We start from the raw sequence: 10,188 nt of genomic DNA, 5'->3' as shown, positions 1-10,188 counted from the left end.
AGGCGGGCCAGGATTGCCGTCTGCTCCCTGTGCCAGCTTTCCTCAGTTTAACCCCAAATCACAGGGACTTGACAAAATAGAGTTTATTTTCTGCTTGTGTCCGGTCCTGTCTAGGAGTTACTGTTCCAGGGTTTTCCAAGACATTGATCCATGGGCCCACACTCCTTCCATGTGTGGCTTTTCCCAAGGTCACCCAGAAGGCCGTCTCCATCCCTGCCACCAAAACAGAAAAGCCCATGGGGGTGTCCTCTGAGAGGGTTTGGTTGGCCAGGCCCGGAGGTGGAATCCACTGCTTCGGCCCAGTGTCCAGCTGCTGGCAGATGCATGGCCATGGCTGATGGAAAGGGGGAGCAGGAAATCAGGAGGAAGGGGAAGAGGGCCACCGCACCTGTAGAAGCATCCCCCACAGCTCTCATCCTCAAGGTCTGTATCACAGCCAGAGACTCCGACAGGCCCTGCTTTGGTGACACCTCCTCCCTGCTGCAGGGGAGGGGCGGCTGTGAAGCAGATTCCCTGTGCACTGGTTACCGACGTGTCTGAGCCTGGTGAGATAGAACACTCACACAGGTTACATGAAGCAGCTCAACACCTCATAGATGGGCAGTGAGAGGCAGCAGAGCTGAAAGTTCATGGCCAGCTGGTTCCCCAAGGCTCACGAAAGCTGCCCAGCCTGGCTCGGGCCCCACCTGCACCGCAGCTGAAGGACCCTAGAATGTAGCCTGCCCTGGGTTTCATACCTTAGGGCCACAGGCCCCACTGAGCTAAAGGACATCTCTTTCTGGGGGATGGTGGGCCTGGAATAGAGCCTGGGCTATTCCAGCCAGTTCATCCCTATCTCAGGGTGTTACTTTCTGGCACATTCTACAAGAGAGAACTACAAGTGAGAAATTGGGGAGGCTTCCCTGTGAGCCAGCCTGCAGCTGCCAGGATGAAATGGGGCAGCTAATGGACACTCTTGCAAGAACCCACAGAGAGGAAGGCCATGGCTCTCGCAGGGAGGGACGCTGTACAAACACCATGCTTACCAGGGCAGGTAACATCCCCCCACTCCTACCCCCGACTCCCACGCCGTTTCTTGCAAATTGAAACCCAGAGGCCCTCACTAACTCAGCCCAGGCCACGCAGCTACTATGTGCAGAGTGGAGGCTGGAACCCGGATGTGTCTGACTCCAGAACCCACGTCCAGGTGACCACTCGGTGCCACCTGCATTTGCCTTCATGTGGCTCACTCTGAGGTGGCTCCAGGCCTGGGCTGGGCAGCAGAGACTGGGGCCTGGGGTATCTTTAAAGCTTTGCTGCAGCCCTTGGTCCTCCACAGTGAGTGGCATCTCCACCGCCTGTCTCATGCCTCCCGAGGAGTGACAGACAAGTCTGGGCTGCAGCTCCATCCAAGCTCTTTCCTGCACTCGCAGAGTGCCCGAGTTCCCCTGGAGACGAAGGCTCTGGGTTTGAAATATCTCTGCTGCCTCCAGGAGAAGGCCATGTCCCCACATCTACAGGGAGCAGCCACCAACGCGGTATTAACTCTCACTTATAACCAAAAATAAATCAATACCTCCCTGAGGCACATCACACACAGACACGCGGCGAGAGAGGTTGTGGGGCAATTTGTCCAAATTATAAACAGGAAGGCTTTTCAGAGGATCTATCGCAATTAATGCCAATGCCTTAATTCCAAAGGTTTTCTGACAGGAGGAGCTGCAAACCCAGAGCAAACCTGTCCCTCCCTCCCCTCGACAGTGATTGGGTCTGTAACGAGCTAATAAATGGCACTGTCTTCCAGGAGCCACCTGCATTCATTCCCCAATTATGCTTTTATTGAGCACCTACAGTGGCCCGTGGAGCTGAGCATGTGGTCAGTGTCTCCTGGGCCTGCCCAGGTGGATCCAAGAGTGAACTGAAGGGTAGGGCCTGACTCCAAGGAGCTGGGATCAAGCAGCGCTTCTGGGGTTTTCCACCAATGGGCTCCTGCTCCCCTGAAGCCGTGTTTGCAGCCTGGGCAGATTCCATTCTTTCATTCGGCCAAGGTTCCCTCCACCCTTGTGTTCTAGGCACTGTGCTTCTTGGTGCATGTTTTGAAGTCTGAATGAGACCTCAGACTTGCCACTCATGCAGAGGGACCACAGCAGATAATTATAACATGAAGTGCCAAGAACATGCTGAGATCTGTGCAGGGCTGGGGGATCCTTAACCTGGCCAAGAGGTGGCTGGCCAAGGAGAGATTCCTGGAGCAAGAGACGGCACACCTGTGCTGAGGCAGCTGGGAGCTGGGGCCAGGCGGAGGGCTGGGTGCAGGCAAGTAGGAGCCGCAGGTTCTATGCTGCCAGGGCCCGAGGAGGAGGTGGGAGGTGGAAGGGGCGGGTGGGCGAGGTGAGTCCTTGGACCTGCGGATGGCAGTCCCAGCATGCATCACCAAGGTGGGCAATGTTTGTGGAATGCGAAGAGCCTGGCCTGTAGATGCAAGAACGATGGAGCAGATGTGGGCCCTGCCCTGCCCTCTGGGAGGAAGTGTCCAGAAGAGACAAAACAGACATGAGCACAGCAACCCAGCTCCTTGGTGTGGACAACTTGCGGTACGTGCCGTGGTGGTCAGGAGCCGGTGTGGGCAGGCACACTAGAGCCGATTGTTGGGTGTTCAGGAATTTTGTGAACAGGTTGTTACACAGATAGTGGCTTAAATTGGCCCAGCTGGGAGCATTTATACCATGAGGATTGGCAGAGACTCCGTATCAGATTTTTTTTTTCCTGTAAGTAGGCTTGCAGTGCACTAAGACAAGGAAGGGCAGGCCAGGTGTGGAGTGCAGCAGCCAGGCGCAGTTTGCTCAGCAAGTCTCAGGGTGAGGGCAGGGGATGGACAGGGGACTGGGCATGGAGAGGCTGGCCTGGACAGCTCCTGGGGGAGCAGCAGCCTCCGCCTCGCCTTTGCCAGCGGCCCCAGGTGCAGGGCTGCAGGGACCGAGGTACAGGCAAACTGCAGGCTGCTGGGATACAGCTGGCAGCATCTCCCTCTGGGGTTTCCTCTGTGGGAAAAGAGGGCGAGTGACCCCACAGAGGAGCCCAGGGCTGTGCTGGGGGACAGCTGAGCTCTGACAGGTGTCTCAACTCCAAATGTAAAGACTAGACCTTCTCACCACCCACAAAGACATAAAAACAGTCCAAAACTGACTGAAAAACAGAGAAGCTCTTTGTCTCCAACTTCTAAGCACAGAGTTTGAGATGTTCCAGTGCAGGGGACTGACCAGCTGTCCCAAGCCAGGAGACTCTTGGCATGGGCTCTACAGAAACAAGTGACCCATGGCCAGAACTGGTCCCCACCCAAGGGCGGAGGCTTCCTTAACTACTGAGCAACAGGCTCCCAGGTATCCCTCAGCGCCTCCTTCCTGAGACTCCAAGCATCCAGAAGGGTTTTCTTTATCGTGCCCCTTTAAATTAAAATCTCTCCATTTTGTGGAATTGTCGGCTGCTGGAGGAAATAAAACTGTTCATCGGCTTAATCATTTACATATGACACTTTAATATGGGCGGTGACGTGCAAAGGAGGAAAAGCTGCCCCACTTCCAGTGCAGATGGATCACTGGAATCATTACCCCGAATAACTTTTAATTCGAGGGTTTCATGTACCAGGCCCGCTCTGCATTGATAAATAGCAAAGGCAGAGAACAAGGGCTGCAGGTGTGGGGGTGAGGCCTTCCAAAAAGGACCAGCGGGGGCAGCCTCTGCAGGCAGGGAGCTGAGCCTGCACTACAGAGCGAGAGCCAGTGTGGACAACATTGGCAGGAAAGCCATCCCTGCAACAGCAAGGACCCGCTGTCTCATCCGACTCATGCACAGGCATTCAGAGTTTGCCACCAGGCTGCCCAGGGCTGCTGCTGGAGGCCCTGCTCACCAGTAGAGCGAGGCAGAATGAGAGGTGGTGACAGGTCCCTATCCCCAGGCAGATAGCAAACCAGAGGACGAGAGCCTGATGTCCGGCATCAGATGTAGACTCCGCTTCCTTTTCTTGTGTCAGTTACTAGCTGTGTGACCCAGGTAGAGTGGCCGGATTTAGCAGATAGAGACAGGTGCCCAGTTCCATCTGAATTGCAGATAAACGAGCTTGTGTTACTGTAAGTACAGCCCTTGCTGTATTTGAGCTATTCTTCAGCTTACATTTATAGTTATTCCCCTCTGCCACCCCTGCCACTTGCTCTCCGGGACTCCCCCACACAGTCCTCTGCTCTCAGGTCCGTGCAGCTCCCCCAGGTCACCTACCTAGCCCAGGCTGGAATGATGGGTACTAGATAGGTTCTAGACTTCCTGTCTAGATAAAACGGGCAGACTAGACCTTGGAATCTAGAACCCATTATTCTGAGTTTCTGGACAGATTAGGAGACAGGCACCATTCATTCATTCATTCATCTGAAATTTAAATTACACTGGACATCCTGTATTTCATCTTGCAGCGCTAAGACCCGGGCAGGTCTTAACTTCTCGCAGCCTGAGTTTGCTCTTCCCTAAAATGAGAAACAATATCCACCCTGAGAGGCAAGATGATTCCGGATAAGCAGCGTGAGCACACGGCCCAGCACACACCTTCCTCCTCTTGAGGTGAGCAAGTGTTGCTTGTCCTTTCCGGCCTCCCCGGATACACAGGAACCAAACAGAAAGTCCTGCCAGACGGCCGCCCAGGGCCAGGTACAGGATAGCGACGGGTGGTGTCCGTTTGCTAAGGCCATGGGGCCAGGCCGACCAGGACTCTGCTTTGAGAGGAAGGCGAAGGGCTAGATGTGAGCCACGCAGCAAAAATGCAGGTTCTGAAAGAAAGGTCGGGTCAAGGAACAATCTAAAGTCTGAGTCCGGAGAAGAAAAGGCTGCTGGTGGCCAGGATGGAAGTGGAGGAAGGGAGCTACATTTGGGATGGTTTTGCTTTCGGATGTGGAGTGGGGAGGAAATGAGGAAAACAAGGCCCTGGGGGAGGGGGAGGGGCCTTCCAGGCAGAGAGGCAGCCTGGGTTGGGTGGGTGCCATAGGGGAGATGCACAGAGCTGAGAGCAGAGAACTGTGCGGGGAGTCCCGGGGCAGCTAGGGTTAGGGGTGGAGGAGGGGCCAGGCCAGGTAGCCTGGCCAAGGAGGACGTGGGGTTCACCCCATGGGAAGGAAAACCTCACGTCTCAGGAGGCTGAGGATGGGCTGCCTTGTGGACGCTGCAGCTGGCAGAGTTCTCAGATGGCCCCGTGGGCATGTCCACCCTCACATACGTTTGGATCTGTGATTTGCTCCAAGCCAGTAGCCTATGGCAAAGGGGCAGGGCTTTTGTAAGCATCATTAAAGTCCCTAATCAGTTGATGTTGAGTTCCTCCAAAAGGCTGTTCCCCTGGGTGGGCCTGCCCTAATCAGGTGAGGGCCCTCCAGGGCCAGAGTCCCAGGCTCTCTCTTCTGCTGGCCTTGAGGAAGGAAGCCACCATGAGCTCCATGGTGGCAAGGAACTTGATTCTGCCAGCAACCATAGGAGCTTGGAAGAGGACCCTGAGCTCAGATGAGACCTCAGCCCCTGCTGACTCTGATGGACTCTGTGAGACCCACTTGAAGGACCCAGCCTGGCTCCTGACCCCCAGCAGCTGTGAGATAATGAATGGGTGTGGCTTAAGCCTCTAAATCTGTAGTGATTTGTTTCACACCATAGACAGCTGGCTCAGACACCCATGTCCTGTCCCTGCAGGAGCTCGGGGTGCCCATCCCACAGGTGTGCTGCACAGGGACTTCCTGTCTAGGTAAAAGGTCAGACTAGACCTTGGAATCTAGAACTCATTATTCGGAGTTTCTGAACAGATTAGGAGATGGGTGTCATTCATTCATTCATTCATTCATTCATTGCAACACATTTTGTGCAAGGCACAGGTTGAAGCAAAGCAGAGTTGGCGCCTGCCCACAGGAGCTGAGACGCAGGTGGACAAGGTCAGACATTCACACACTGACATGTGTCAGCCGGACTATGCTGCAAAACTGAGGCTTTTGGTGCAGGGAGACCACTTGGTGGCAATGCGGGGGACAGAGGGTTAGACCAGGCCAGGAAAGTGGAGGGCACCTTTCTGGAAACACAAGCTGGTTGAGAAACATCAGTGTCACCTCCAGGTGCTCATGATATTTGTAACCCACACAGATCCAAACTCAGGACCTAGGTTTGGTGTGCTGGCTCGGAAGGCACAGATGTGCACCTGCTCTCAGCGCAACCCAGGTGTGGACAGGTCTGGGCCTGGGCTTCCGAGCTCTCCCCTCGCCTCGACCGGGTGCACCTTGGCGATGTGGCTTCCAGAGCCTTCCCAAAGGCCTCCTCTCACTTCTGCTCCCATGTGGGAGTTGGAGGCCCCACCCAGCACAATGGTTCTCACTGTGGGCTCAGATGAGAAAGGAAAGTGGAAGAGAATCAAGAAAGAAATTAGGGTGTGGAAGCGATTATCTTTCCCTCTGATTTAAAGGGGCTGCAGAGCTGGCCTGCTTGGCTGGCCACAGTGCCAGCATCTGTCTGTTTGTTTTTTAATAACAGTACAGACTAAGCTGGGGCCATGAGATGCCTCTGAGGTCCCTTACCTAGAGCTGTGGCCACACCCTTGTCCTCTATCCCAGAGAAGGACCTAATATCCATTTGGGGAAGAGGAAATGTTCTCCTGCCGTCCTGAGTTTTGTTCCTAAACAAGGTGCTGTACTTTCTTGCTCTCTGCACAGCAGGAAATTTGCATTTTTAATGCTCAGTGCTCATGTATTGACTGAAATTACACCAATTTGCATTTTTGAGGTGGTCAACCAGTGCAGCTGACTTTCTCACATTTGATAGAAAACTCAAAGCCATAACAATTAATAGCAAAGGACCCGGAACGTGAAAGCGGTTGTTCAGCTACCTCAGTTCTCGAGCCCTTCTTGGGGTGGGAGAGCTGAGGACAACCAGCACAGTCAGACCCAGCCAAGCAGGTCGGCACTTGGGGCCTGCAGTGAATTGCTGGGCCTGCGAGACCCCAGGGTTACCCCTCCAGAATGGAAAAGTCTACCCAGAGCTAGGCAAACTGCAAAGTTTAGGGGACCCGGTCTCGTGCAGGTGACCATTAACTGCACTTCTGACATGGACTGCAAAGCTTGGGGGATTTCCCCAAACATCCTGAGGTTTCCTAACTTGCTAGAAAGACTCAGTGTCCACTGAAAGCTGTTCTACTCATAGCCATGGTTTATCACAGGAAAGGACACAGATCAAGTCAACCCAAGGAGGAAACGGGGCTGGGGCCGGGGACTCCAGACCTGAGGCTGCCGGTGTCCTCTCCCTGTGGAGTCAGGATGTGTCACATTCTTGGCATCGAGGTGTCACAAGAGGCATGGAGCACCACCAAGCTGGTGAGCTCCCCTGAGCCCCAGGGTCCGGGGCTTCATCGGGGCTCCATTCCGTGTGCAAGACTGATTGATGATTGAGCCACAGGGCTGGTCTTTCTGGCATGGTCAACCCCACCTGAAGATCTGGTACAGCTACAGTCTCAACAAAGCCCCTCCCAGAAGCCGAGGACAAGGGCAGACCTCTCTGCAGGCCAGGCCACATTCTTTACTACACGGGGGGCTCCGCTGGACCCCCCACTCCCAAGGCCAGACCATACCCTTGGAGCTCTCTCTCACCACCCAGGCTAGGAGGGGGTTGGGGCAATCCAAGAAAGAGCTTTGTGCAGTCAGGGGCGGGGCTCTGGCCTGGGGGTCATGGGATGACATCTGGTGCTGGACCATAAGAAGAACAAAAGCACCTGAACCAGGACAGGGGGTGGAGCCGGTCGCTCTGGGCACAGCCTCAGACTGTGCTGCTGACTGCACACTAGCCTTGGCTCTCGCTGACTTTTCAGACCTCCACAGCCCTGGGCTGGCCCCTCCTCATCCATCAAGCCTCTGCTCAGAGGTCACCCCCTCCAACCCAGTAAAGATTTTGAAGTATCCACGTGCACCCTCCTCTTCTGCTTGCTCTCCAGCTCATGACCCTGTTTTCTTTCATCCACAGACTGTTGCTGGGGGTCGGGGAATGAGGTATTTGTGTCCTATGACTGCTGTATCAAAATTGGGGTCTCCATAAACTTAGAGACTCAACATGGCACAAATGTATTCTTACATTTCTAGAGGCCAGAAGTCCCAGAATTATGGTGTCAGCAGCACTGGCTCCTGGAGGGTCCAGAGGAGCCTCCTTCTCTTTACCTTTCCCAGCTGCCAGAGGCCGCCAGCAATCCTTGGCCCATGGCCCCTCCTCCGTCTTCAAAGCCAGCAGTCCAGCATCTTTCCATCTCTCCCTTACCACTGCTTCCTCCTTCTGTCTCCCCCTCTGCCTCTGACCCTCCCGTCTGCCTCTTACAAAGACCTCTGTGATGGCATCACTCCCCACAACCCTGACTACTCCAGGATAAATCCACACCTCAAGATCCTTACATTAATCCCACCCAAAAAGGCCCTATGCCATGTGAGGCTCTGGGATGAGGACGTGGACATCTTTGGGGGACATTTTTCATGCTGCCACATGAGGAGATGATCTCTGTATGATCCGTAGCTATGCCAAACCCTACAATGTCTGCACTATGACTGTCTACGCGCCTGTTCTCACACCAGACCAGACATTTCCTGAAGGCAGGGACTCACTCATGCTGTGCCTCGGTCCCTAAGTGCCTGGCAAGCAGCCCACAGCCCCATGACCCACGGCCCACAGCCCACAGCACACAGCACACAGCCCACAGCACACAGCACACAGGACACAGCACACAGCCCACAACCCATAGCACCCAGCCCACAGCACCCAGCCCACAGGACACAGCACACAGCACACAGCCCACAGCACACAGCCCACAGCCCACAGCCCACAGCCCACAGGACACAGCACACAGCCCACAGCCCACAGCCCACAGGACACAGCACACAGGACACAGCCCACAGCCCACGGCACACGGCACACGGCCCACGGCACACGGCACACGGCCCACGGCCCACAGCACACAGCACACAGCCCACAGCCCACAGCCCACAGCCCACAGGACACAGCACACAGGACACAGCCCACAGCCCACAACCCACAGCCCACAGCACACAGCCCACAGCACACAACCCATAGCACACAGCCCACAGCACACAGCACACAGGACACAGGACACAGCCCACAGCACACAGCCCACAGCACACAGCCCACAGCACACAACCCATAGCACACAGCCCACAGCACACAGCACACAGGACACAGGACACAGCCCACAGCACACAGCCCACAGCACACAGCACACAGGACACAGCACACAGCCCACAGCACACAGCCCACAGCCCACAGCCCACAGCACACAGGACACAGCCCACAGCACACAGCACACAGCCCACAGCCCACAGCCCACAGCACACAGCCCACAGCCCACAGCACACAGGACACAGCACACAGCCCACAGCACACAGCCCACAACCCATAGCACACAGCCCACAGCACACAGTACACAGCCCACAGCCCACAGCACACAGCACACAGGATACAGCCCACAGCACACAGCCCACAGCACACAGGACACAGCACAGAGCACACAGGACACAGCCCACAGCCCACAGCACACAGCACACAGGACACAGCACACAGCACACAGGACACAGCCCACAGCCCACAGCACACAGCACACAGGACACAGCACACAGCACACAGGACACAGCCCACAGCACACAGCCCACAGCCCACAGCCCACAGCACATAGCCCACAGCCCACAGCACACAGCACACAGGACACAGCCCACAGCACACAGGACACAGCACACAGGACACAGCACACAGCCCACAGCCCACAACACACAGCCCACAGCACACAGCACACAGCCCACAGGACACAGGACACAGCACACAGCACACAGCACACAGGACACAGCCCACAGCACACAGCCCACAGCCCACAGCACACAGCACACAGGACACAGCCCACAGCCCACAGCACACAGCACACAGCACAGAGGACACAGCACACAGCACACAGCACACAGGACACAGCCCACAGCCCACAGCACACAGGACACAGCACACAGCCCACAGCCCACAACACACAGCCCACAGCACACAGCACACAGCACACAGCCCACAGCCTACGGCCCACAGCAGGGGGTCCATCCTGATGCATGTGGTGAAGTAGTGGATTAATTCAGCTGAGGGAGCTCACAGGCTGCATGCTGCCTGCCTGACCTG

This window comes from Pan troglodytes, chromosome 1, assembly GCF_028858775.2.
Source record: "Pan troglodytes isolate AG18354 chromosome 1, NHGRI_mPanTro3-v2.0_pri, whole genome shotgun sequence".
Lineage (NCBI taxonomy): Eukaryota > Metazoa > Chordata > Mammalia > Primates > Hominidae > Pan > Pan troglodytes.
This window is presented reverse-complemented; position numbering follows the sequence as displayed.